Here is a 10,557-nt window from a genome sequence, read left to right on the forward strand (position 1 = left end):
CCCAGAGGAATAGGGTGGAGAGGGAGGTGGGAGGGGGGATCGGGATGGGGAATACATGTAACTCCATGGCTGATTCATGTCAATGTATGACAAAACCCACTGCAATGTTGTGAAGTAATTAGCCTCCAACTAATAAAAATAAATGAAAATAAAAAATAAAAAAATAAAAGTATTTGTACAAATCAGAAAAAAAAAAAAAAAGACTCCTTTTTTTTTGTAAGGATGAGCCATCCTTACCATTTTCTCAGACTTGTTTCTCTTTACCCTTTAACACAGATTCTCCAGTCTTAGCAAGCTAACCTGTTTATCACTTGGTTCTTAGAGCTTGCTCACTCTCTTCTTTACCATTGCTCACACATTATTGCTTGGAAAGACCTCCTCATCCTTCTTGGCAAACGCATGCCCCTCCCTTCCTTCAAAACTCACCTCTTCCAGAAAGTCCTCATTGACTACCTCCACCCAGCTGTAACCCATTTTCCATCATCATCTCTCAAGTACTGGCTTTTGCTGATTTATTTGTACTTGTTCTGTCATTTTAATTTGTCTTATATACATATCTTTTTAAGATGTACTACCAGCAAGAGCTTGACTTCTTATTCTGTAACTGTCAGGACTGAGCCCTGCACAGAGTACATCTCAATTGTTATTGACCCGACTAACCAGTTGACCAAGAGATAATACTTTACCCTTTGTATTGAAGGGTTAAAAAAACCCTTTGTGTTGTGTGCTCCACAGAGAAACTATGTGAACCTAAGTTTAGAGGCAACCTTCTTTTATAAAATCACAGGAATGATTTTTGAAAAGCAAAACAAAAAACCTACCAGGGCTAATGGACTTCATGGCAACAGTAATTGTGACCCTGCTGGGGATAAAGGGGAGAACCTTACTTGGCCTCATCCCTAGTCCCATGCAGCAAGTCAAGACTGAACCCAGGCCTTCTGGGATAGAGGAATGGAAGATAGCATATAGTTCCCATAAAAAGACTAAAGATCTGACATATGTTCCAGACAGTCTTCTCTGGGATAACTTAAATGAAGTTTAAGACTCTCAGAAATTAATTTCCCTCCAATAGGGCTTCAGAAAGAATGGAAAAGGCAATATATCTCAAGGTCATTAGCAGCACTTCCAACAGATTTCTTGGCTTCTCTCTTTAACTGATAATAAAGGCCTTAAAGCAGATAAGTGCATAATGCATACTTTTCTCAAAGAAAAGTATTATGTTCACTTGTGGTTTGAGAATTTCTTTAAAAAAAAAATCTGTCATGTTCTTAATATCAGAATGATCTTCATAGCATGAGTTGGAATAAAAGGATATACAGTTGGCCCCTGGACAACCCAGGTTTGAACTATGCTAGTCCACTTATACTTGGGTTTTTTTTTTTTTTTTCAATTAATACAAACTATAGGACTGCATGATCTGTGGTTGATTGAATCCTCAGATGCAAGGGACTGACTATAAAGTTATATTAATAGACAGATTTTTTTGACTGGAGGGAGTAGTCAGTGCCCCTAATCTCTGCTGTTCAAGGGTCAACTATATAGGGCAAATATAAGTCATTGAAAGAGATGTTTCACAGCAAAGAGAATATAAAGGAATTGGGTTACGGATCTCAAATATTCCCCACATTACATGAAAGCAAAGCATTGTTGTAACCATTTAGTTTCACTAACTTAGAAATTATAGACTTCAATGTCAGTTTTGAACTTGTAACTCTAGTTCCACTAAGGTGAGTCTTACCTGCGGAAGATGGTGAAGGGGTTCCAAAAACCAGGGAAACAAAAAGTTGGAGAGCAATCCATAGGTAACTGATGCCATGAGATCCCAGCTTTCACTCTTTTCTGTAACTTAAAATGGCTGTTAGAATGACCGTTGGGGAGTAGATAGAATGTTGCCTACCTATCCTGTGTTCTTCATGAAAGAGAAGTAGATTAATTCCATATGCTTTATTTAAAATGTGGATAATAATGACACATAACAGGTGATATATGTATGTGTGTCTGTATGTATTCATTCCTTTATTTATTTGAGGATGGCAATATGACATTATATACATCCAAATATGGCCAAAGAAAGACTCTCAGAGTTGGAATGAGTTTTGTTTCTCTTGGTATCTTTCCATCAGGAAGTTGAAAAAGTCATGTATTTCCACCTCCACCTTTCTTACTTCCTTTCTAGCACCTCCCCTCTTTTTTTTCCCTTTCGCAGTACTTCTGCGTCCTTTTTCACTAACACCAGTCCAGGATTATTTACCAATCCTAAGTGACTGGGCAACTACGTGACTAAACACAGGCCCTTTGTTGATGATCTTCAAGTTGAGATGAGCCTGTTTGGCCCTGTCCTCTTATGAAGGGTCAGTCACCCAACTCTTGCAGAACGTGAATTAGAAAATAAGGCCAACGCCCTCTGCTGCAGGGAAGAATGCATATATCTGTCTGACGCGTGGGTCCCTGGAATGCTGCTACAACATTTCCCGTGAAATCACAAGTCTTTAAAGGTTACAGTGTTCTGGAGCTGGCATGCTAGAACTAACTTAGCAATGGTGTTGCCTTGACTTCAAATCCCAAAAAAATAAGTGAGGGCTTAGGTTGAACTAGACCAGTGAAGCAGCCGGGAGCATTGTCTCGGCAACTTAGCAACAGTCAGATAGCCTCAGTTTCTCCACCCTTGGCTCAATTTCTATTTGTTTTTTAAATCCCTGACAAGAAGAATTTACATCAGAATTAGTCCTCCCTTAAGTCTTGACCCCTTACCTCAAAGAGAATAATCTCACCTATGTCCAACCCTAGGTTAAGGGTGGGGTGAAGAAAAGACACTCAAAACATTAAGGCCTGCCAACCTGCCTTTGAAATTTTAGCCACATCTTAAATAACTGAGGATGAAAATCAGCTGCTGCCAGGCTCCCTACAGAATTTGCATTGGAGTCAAGATAAATAAACACTTAAAAAGTGTAGGGGGAGCTAGAAATCAGCTTGTGGTCTGCTTATGCACAGGACTGAACTGAAAGTTATCTTGTCCTCAATAAAAAATGAATAAAATAATAATGCCAGAGGGGAAGACAGATTGAAAGGTAGGCATCTAGTCCCCTTTCATTTGCAGATGTTCTACATTATTCTAGGAAAATAGTCTTGGAATATGGAGGCTAGCCTTTGAGATCTGGTGCCTGTTTTTTCCAAAATAAAATTTAGAGGGTATCATCTCTGTATTGTGGATTGACTCAAAAAGAAGCCACAGAGACAAAAAGCAATTCAGATTATTCATATTCTTTGGTCCTTGGGAAACCGTACCAGCAGATTTCTAGATATGGTCTATTTTAGTTCAAAGTGCGATCACACTGTATAAAACATACATTCACTGAGAAGGAGGCAGAGCACAGATACCCTGGGGACCTGACATCAGAAATTAGGGCAGGCCGACAAAAAAAAATTGACAAAACTCTTTAGGCAAAAAGGCACAATTCAGACATTCAAGATATATATATATTTGACTGCATCAGGTTGTAGGCTTAATTGCTCCCTAGCATGTGGGATCTTAGTTCCCCAACCAGAGACTGAATCCACATTCCCTGCAGTACAAGGTGGATTCTTAACTGCTGGACCACCAGGGAAGTCCTGGGAACAATGTGTGTGTGTATATATATATATATATATATATATATATACATACATATATGTGTGTATATATATATATACACACATATATGTATGTATATATATTTTTTTGCCCCAAACCTAGATTAGCTACTTAGTGGGAACACAGTCTTAGGAACTCTACGTCAGGAAGCCCTGAACTCTTTCTGTCCTGTTCTAATATGTCTCAGTGCCAAGTGATGCCAAAATATGACAGCTTTGTTTGACCCTATGTACTTTTACTAAAGTGATTCATTACTATCTTATCTCAGTTTAAGAGGATATCATGTAGAGGGGAGGCTGACAGGATCAAAGGAAAAGGTAGAGGAGAGGAAAAGGAGTTGCTATTTTACCAATAGTGCTATTCTTACTGTTTGACAGGGTAAATCACTTTGGTTTATAAGCCCCTTTGGAAATGGCAACCCACTCCAGTATTCTTGCCTGGAAAATCCCATGGACTGAGGATCCTGGTAGGCTACAGTCCATGGGGTCGCAAAGAGTCGGACACAACTGAGCGACTTCACTTCACTTCACTTCTTTATTTTTTCTGGGAGTTAGAATACTGCAGTTCTGTCCAGGTTGGGTTCAGACTTGAAGTTTACAAATTGCAGTCCTGAAAGCTGACACTTGTTTTATACTCCTAAACAAGAAATTAAAATTAAATGGTAAAATCTTTAAGATCTTAGTTTTCTCTGACTTTCCCCACCTAAAGGGACAGAAAAGCCCAATATGCTGTATTACAAACACTAGGATTCAAACTTAAATTTTAAGGATAGGCACAGTAAATTGAAAACAAGCTCCTTTTGCTTTGTTCTTTTTTATTGTTTTTATAAGGGATTTCAAATAAAAAGGATCAGAAAGTTACAGAGATAGATTTTTGCAGTTAATTTGGGGGAGTAATTTGCCCCAAATTAACTGCAAAAAAAGCCATGAAGAGAATTTCTGATTCCTGGTCCTGTCTCCTTTCCAAATATCCATGCCATCATAGGTAACTGTTGTTGGACAAGTGCTGAAATATTAGGAGGACTGACTACATGCCCTAGATTTTACTGGACAGTCCTGTTTTCAAATATTCTTCATGGCTGTTGTCATAGCCATGTAAATGTCCTAGAAATTCCAAAATTCTGGCATTTGAGTTTAAAGAAAATGAAAGAAGAATTGTGGGCCTGGGAGTCAAGGCAAAGAGGGCACATGATAGCTGGTGTCAAGGCCAGGTAATAGGAAGGAAGAAGACAAAGATCTGATTGCTAGAATAACCAGGCAGCTCAAATGAAGGTAATAGAATCCCGCACCACAGGGCATCAGCTAATGCTAAGAAGAATGCTCCCTCCACCAGCATTCAAAGCAGACTCAGAACAATGTTGCCGTTTTCAGCCTACCTCTGGAGTACTGGTACTCCAGCCTCCATTAAAGAGGATGAGATCTGACAGAGGGAGATCTGCCATAGTAACAAGCCCTGTGAAGTAGAACAATGCCAGTAATCCTTTAGTGAAAGAAGTGGGGGGAATAATCCTATTAGAAAAAAAATATATTTTCATGCAGCAAATTTGAAGTCTTCCAGGTGCTTTACAAAATCAGGTTTGTTCATTCCTCAGGACTAGCAGATCTAACAAGAGAAACAAGTTCTCTAGGTTCATAAATCCATGTGGTTAATCCTAGGCTCTCAGCCCCATACAAACAAACTCTAGAGATCCAACTGAAGTATACTCTTTACTTAGTACAACTAATCCATTACCACTCTAAATAATAGGGATACATCTAAATATTTTTCACAGTATTTTTTGTGTGAATGAGTGTAGGAATCTGTGGAGCAGAAGAAAGTTTCAGTTCTTTTTCTTTTATCATGACCATTGTTGTTGTTTGGTCACTAAGTCATGTCTGACTCCTTGCAACCCCATGGACTCTAGCCCTCCAGTTTCCTCTGTTCATGAGATTTCCCAGGCAAGAATACTGGAGTGGGTTGTCATTTCCTTCTCCAGGGGATCTTCCCAACCCAAGGATCAAACCTGCATCTCCTGCAGAATTGCAAGCGAATTCTTTACTGCTGAGCCCCCGGATAAGCCCCATCGTAACTGTTGCTAACTTTGTAATTCCATGCAGTAATTCTCAAGGTATATATTCTCATCAGCCAGATTGGCAGGCGGGGGTGGTGGGTGGCAAGGGGTGAGGGAGGGCTCCTGTTCTGCAGAGTAGGCCAAGTAGCTTTCCCAAATACTAGGATTGCCAGATAAAGTACAGGACGGCTATTTAAATTTGATCTTCAGATAAACAATAAGTTTTTAAAGTTGTTTTTTAGTACAAATATATTTTAAAATTTTCATGGGAGCTGCTAACACTAAAATATGCAATATTTGGGAGGAACACTTATACTAGAAAACTATTGTTTATCTGAAATTCAAATTTAATTGAAGATTTGATTCTAGATTTTTATTTGCTAAATCTGGCAACCTCACCAGTAGTCTGCTTTCAGACTTTGAAGATGGCAGCCAATGGCTTTTGAACTATTTGATTTTATTAAAGGGAATTTAAAAGTAGCCTTGTGTGTTTGCAAAAATCTTTCTCTTGAGAGTCATTGGCATTCTGTCATGTTTAGTTTTTTAGGTTATGAAACCCCTAAAAGGATTCTCTGACTCTCTTCAAATTTTCATATTCCCCAGGGTATTAACTTTAGTGGAAAACAGCATAGGTTGATATCAGCTGGCTCCATAAAAATCAACTTGTCTCTTCAAATATTTCAAATACTTTAAAAACTTTTTCTGAGATTAAATACCCATGTTCAAAATACGGTGGTGATTGTGCCATATTTTGTAAGAGAAATTGCTTTGAGAGTGATGTTGGCAAGATTATGTGGAATAGCAGCCAAATGCTGATCTACCATCCTGGGAAACCAATGATGGTTTTTTATTTCTTTCTCCCACCACTGTTACTATCTTAATATCCTTTTAACATTTCCACTCACCTGCAAATGATTCAGGCAGACATTATAGACCCGATTCTGCCACTTTGGGAGAGATCAAAGCTTAGCCATTTTAATGCAGGAGGGAAAAAAACAACTGTGAATAATAAATATTCACAGAGCTGAAAGCAAAGAATATCCCAAGAGAATCACATTTTGCCATAACCCAGGGAGAGAAATCTTTTCCATAATTATTAATTTGGTTCTTTAGAAAAATCATCTCTTCACTTGTTTATTAAACATTTACTGAATGCCTAGAGGAACTCACTGTGTGTGTGTGTGTGTATGTGTGCATGCTCAGTCACTCAGTTGAGTCTGCCTCTTTGCGACCCCATGGACTGTAGCCCATAAGGCTCCTCTGTCCATCAGATGGTCCAGGAAAGAATACAGGAGTGCGTTGCCATTTCCTCCTCTAAGGGATCTTCCCGACCCAGGGATCGAACATATCTCCTGTGTCTCCTATATTTGCAGGTGGGTTCTTTACCACCGAGCCACCTGAGAAGCCCCATGGATGTGTATAACTTGACTGAAATATAATTTTTATGAATAAAATGAACAAATCTTAAATGTTTAGGTCAGTGCCTATTGACAATTGTAACCATTGTGTAACTACTAGTCAAAACAAGATACAGAATATTTTCATCACCCCAGAAAGTTTCCTCATGGCATTTTCAGTCAATCCCCACTCCTGCCCCCACTTCACCCACTTCAGCCTAGCAACCTGAGTACTTCCTGATTCCTATCACCATAGATTTTCTTTGCCTGTGCCTGTACTTCATGTCAGTGAAATCATTTAGTGTTATGTGCGTTTGTGTTTATGTCTGGTGTGTGGCTTTATACAACATAATGTTTCTGATTTGCATGCGTTGTGTGTATCAGTACTCCATTCCATCATATTGCTGAGTAGTATGGTAGGAGGATACTGTAATTTATTTATTCCTTCTCTTATTGAAATGACATTTGTATTATTTCCAGTTTGTGGCTATTATAACTAACGCTACCTATGAGGATTCTTATACAGTCTTATACATATATGTCTTCATTTCTCTTGACTACGTACTTAAGAATGGAATTCCTGGATCATGGGTTAAATATATGTTTAATTTTGGAAGAAACTGCCAAACAATTCTCCAACGTGGTGGTTCCTTTTTACACTCCCACCAGCACTATATGAAAGTTCCTCTTTTTCCACATCTTCATGGACATGTGGTGTTGTCAGTCTTTTTTTAGCGCTTCTAGTGGATGTAATTGATATCTCCTTATGGTTTTCATTTGCATTTTCCTGATGGTTACTGGTGTTGAGCATTGTCACAGGTTGAATTCCCTTGGAAGCAGACTCATTGGGAGATTAATTAGCCCCAGGTTTTTTCAGGGAGAGCACTTGGGCTCAACCTCTGTGCAAGAAAAAAGAAGCATTATTGGACAAGGGAAGAAGTTGAGCTGTTGTACAATGGAGTCTCAGAGGCCTCAACTGACCTTACCAAGAGCTCTGAAAATGCGCTCAAAAAAATGCAAAATGTTCTGAGTTTAGGCAAGTGGCTGGACTTCTCTGCCCCCATATTAATGGCCACTGTGACCTTGGGCAAGTCAGTGCCCTTGGGCAAGTCAGTGCCCTTCAGCATAGGCAGTCACTGAAGCAGACTGATTGAAGGCTGTCTTCTGACAGCCTCTCCAACAGCTGAAGAATAAGTCCTTCATTCCAAAGGAGAATCAGAGTGGCATATCATAGCATTTGCTACAAGCACTTTTCATGCCTTATTGGCCATTTATATCTCTCTTTATGTGAGACATCTGTTCAAGTCTTTTGCCCATTTTTTAATTGAGTAGCTCAACCTTTTGCTGTTAATTTACAGGCACTCCATAAATTATCTGGATATGAATCATTGGTCAAGTATATATATACAGTGATTACTATTTTTCCCAGTCTGTCATTTGTCCACTTATTTTCTTAGAGATGTCATTTTGATGAAGTCCAATTTTTCAATTTTTTTCTCTTATGGCTAGTGTTTTTTGTGTCCTGCTGAGAAATGTTTTCCTTCTTCAAATTACAAAGATTCTCTTCTGTATTTTTTTCTAGAAACTGTATGGTTCTTGTGCTATTTTAAAAACTATGTTTAAAAAAGTTTTTTTTAAATAAGGTTTGTTGTAAGGAGGTTTCAGATTATAAAAGGATTACTTGATCAATGTAGGGAATACAGAAATTTTAGATGAGCATTAATAAAGTAGTATCAGTAATTCTAAACAAAATCACTGTTAATAATTAGTACACTGACCACCTGTATTTTTTCCAGTGATACACCAACACATGCATTTACACACACACTTACCATTTTGGGATCATAACCTATTCCACTTAGTATATCATTCAAATATTCATGTTATTAAATATTCTCCATTATGACAATGGCTATAAATATATGCTAACTTATTTAATTAACTTATAAACTAGTTAATTTATTTTACTAATTTCCTATTCTTGGATATTTAAAGTGTTTCCAATTATGTTTGCTGTTTTAAATACAATCAATAAAGAACCAAATGCTAAAGTCTTTGACTGTGTGGATCACAACAAACTGTGGAAAATTCTTCAAGAGATGGGAATACCAGACCACCTTACCTGCCTCCTGAGAAATCTGTATGCAGGTCAAGAAGCAACAGTTAGAATGGGACATGGAGGAGAAGGCAATGGCACCCCACTCCAGTACTCTTGCCTGGAAAATCCCATGGATGGAGGAGCCTCATAGGCCGTAGTCCATGGGGTGGCTAAGAGTTGGACACGACTGAGCGACTTCACTTCCACTTTTCATTTTCATGCATTGGAGAAGGAAATGGCAACCCACTCCAGTGTTCTTGCCTGGAGAATGCCAGGGACGGGGGAGCCTGGTGGGCTGCTGTCTATGGGGTCGCACAGAGTTGGACATGACTGAAGTGACTTAGCAGCAGCAGCAGCAGCCAATGGGTAGAGGTGCATGTAGGGCTTCTCATAACACAAACTTTCTTCTCCACTGTCTTACTGATCAGCCGCTCACTCTTCAGCCCTTTCTCCTCTGCTTCTCAAAACCAAACCAATCTTACACAAGTTCCCTTCACCAGCCTATAAACTCTATTCTTCTTATTGCCAATAAAGGATTTTTACTTTGGAAAAAAAAAAAAAAAAGAATGGGACATGGAACAATGGACTGGTTCAAAATTGGGAAAAGAGTATAGAAGGTTGTATATTGTCACCCTGCTTATTTAATTTATATGCAGAGTACATCATGAGAAACGCTCGGCTGGATGAAGCACAAGCTGGAATCAAGATTGTGGGAGAAATATCAATAACCTCAGATATGCAGATGACACTACACTAGTGGCAGAAAGCAAAGAGGAACTGAAGAGCCTCTTGATGAAAGTGAAAGAGGAGAGTGAAAAAGCTGGCTTAAAACTCAACATTCAGAACACTAAGATCATGGCATCCGGTCACATCACTTCATGACAAATAGATGGGGAAACAGTAGAAACAGTGACAAACTTTATTTTCTTGGGCTCCAAAATCACTGCGGACAGTGACTGCAGCCATGAAATTAAAAGACGCTTGCTCCTTGGAAGAAAAACTGTGACAAACCTAGACAAAATATTAAAAAGCAGAATATTACTTTGCCAACAAAGGTCCATCTAGTCAAAGCTATAGTTTTTCCATAATTACATATGGATGTGAGAGTTGGACCGCAAGGAAGGCTGAGCACGGAAGAATTGATGGTTTTGAACTGTGGTGTTGGAGAAGTCTCTTGAGAGTCCCTTGGACTGCAAGGAGATCAAACCAGTTAAGCCTAAAGGAAATAAACCCTGAATATTCATTGGAAGGATTGATGCTGAAGCTGAAGCTCCAATATTTTGGCCACCTGATGAGAAGAACTGACTCAGGAAAAGATCCTAATGTTGGGAAAGATAGAAGGCAGGAGGAGAAGGGGATGAGATGGTTGTATGGCATCACC

This window comes from Dama dama, chromosome 5, assembly GCF_033118175.1.
Source record: "Dama dama isolate Ldn47 chromosome 5, ASM3311817v1, whole genome shotgun sequence".
Classification (NCBI taxonomy): domain Eukaryota; kingdom Metazoa; phylum Chordata; class Mammalia; order Artiodactyla; family Cervidae; genus Dama; species Dama dama.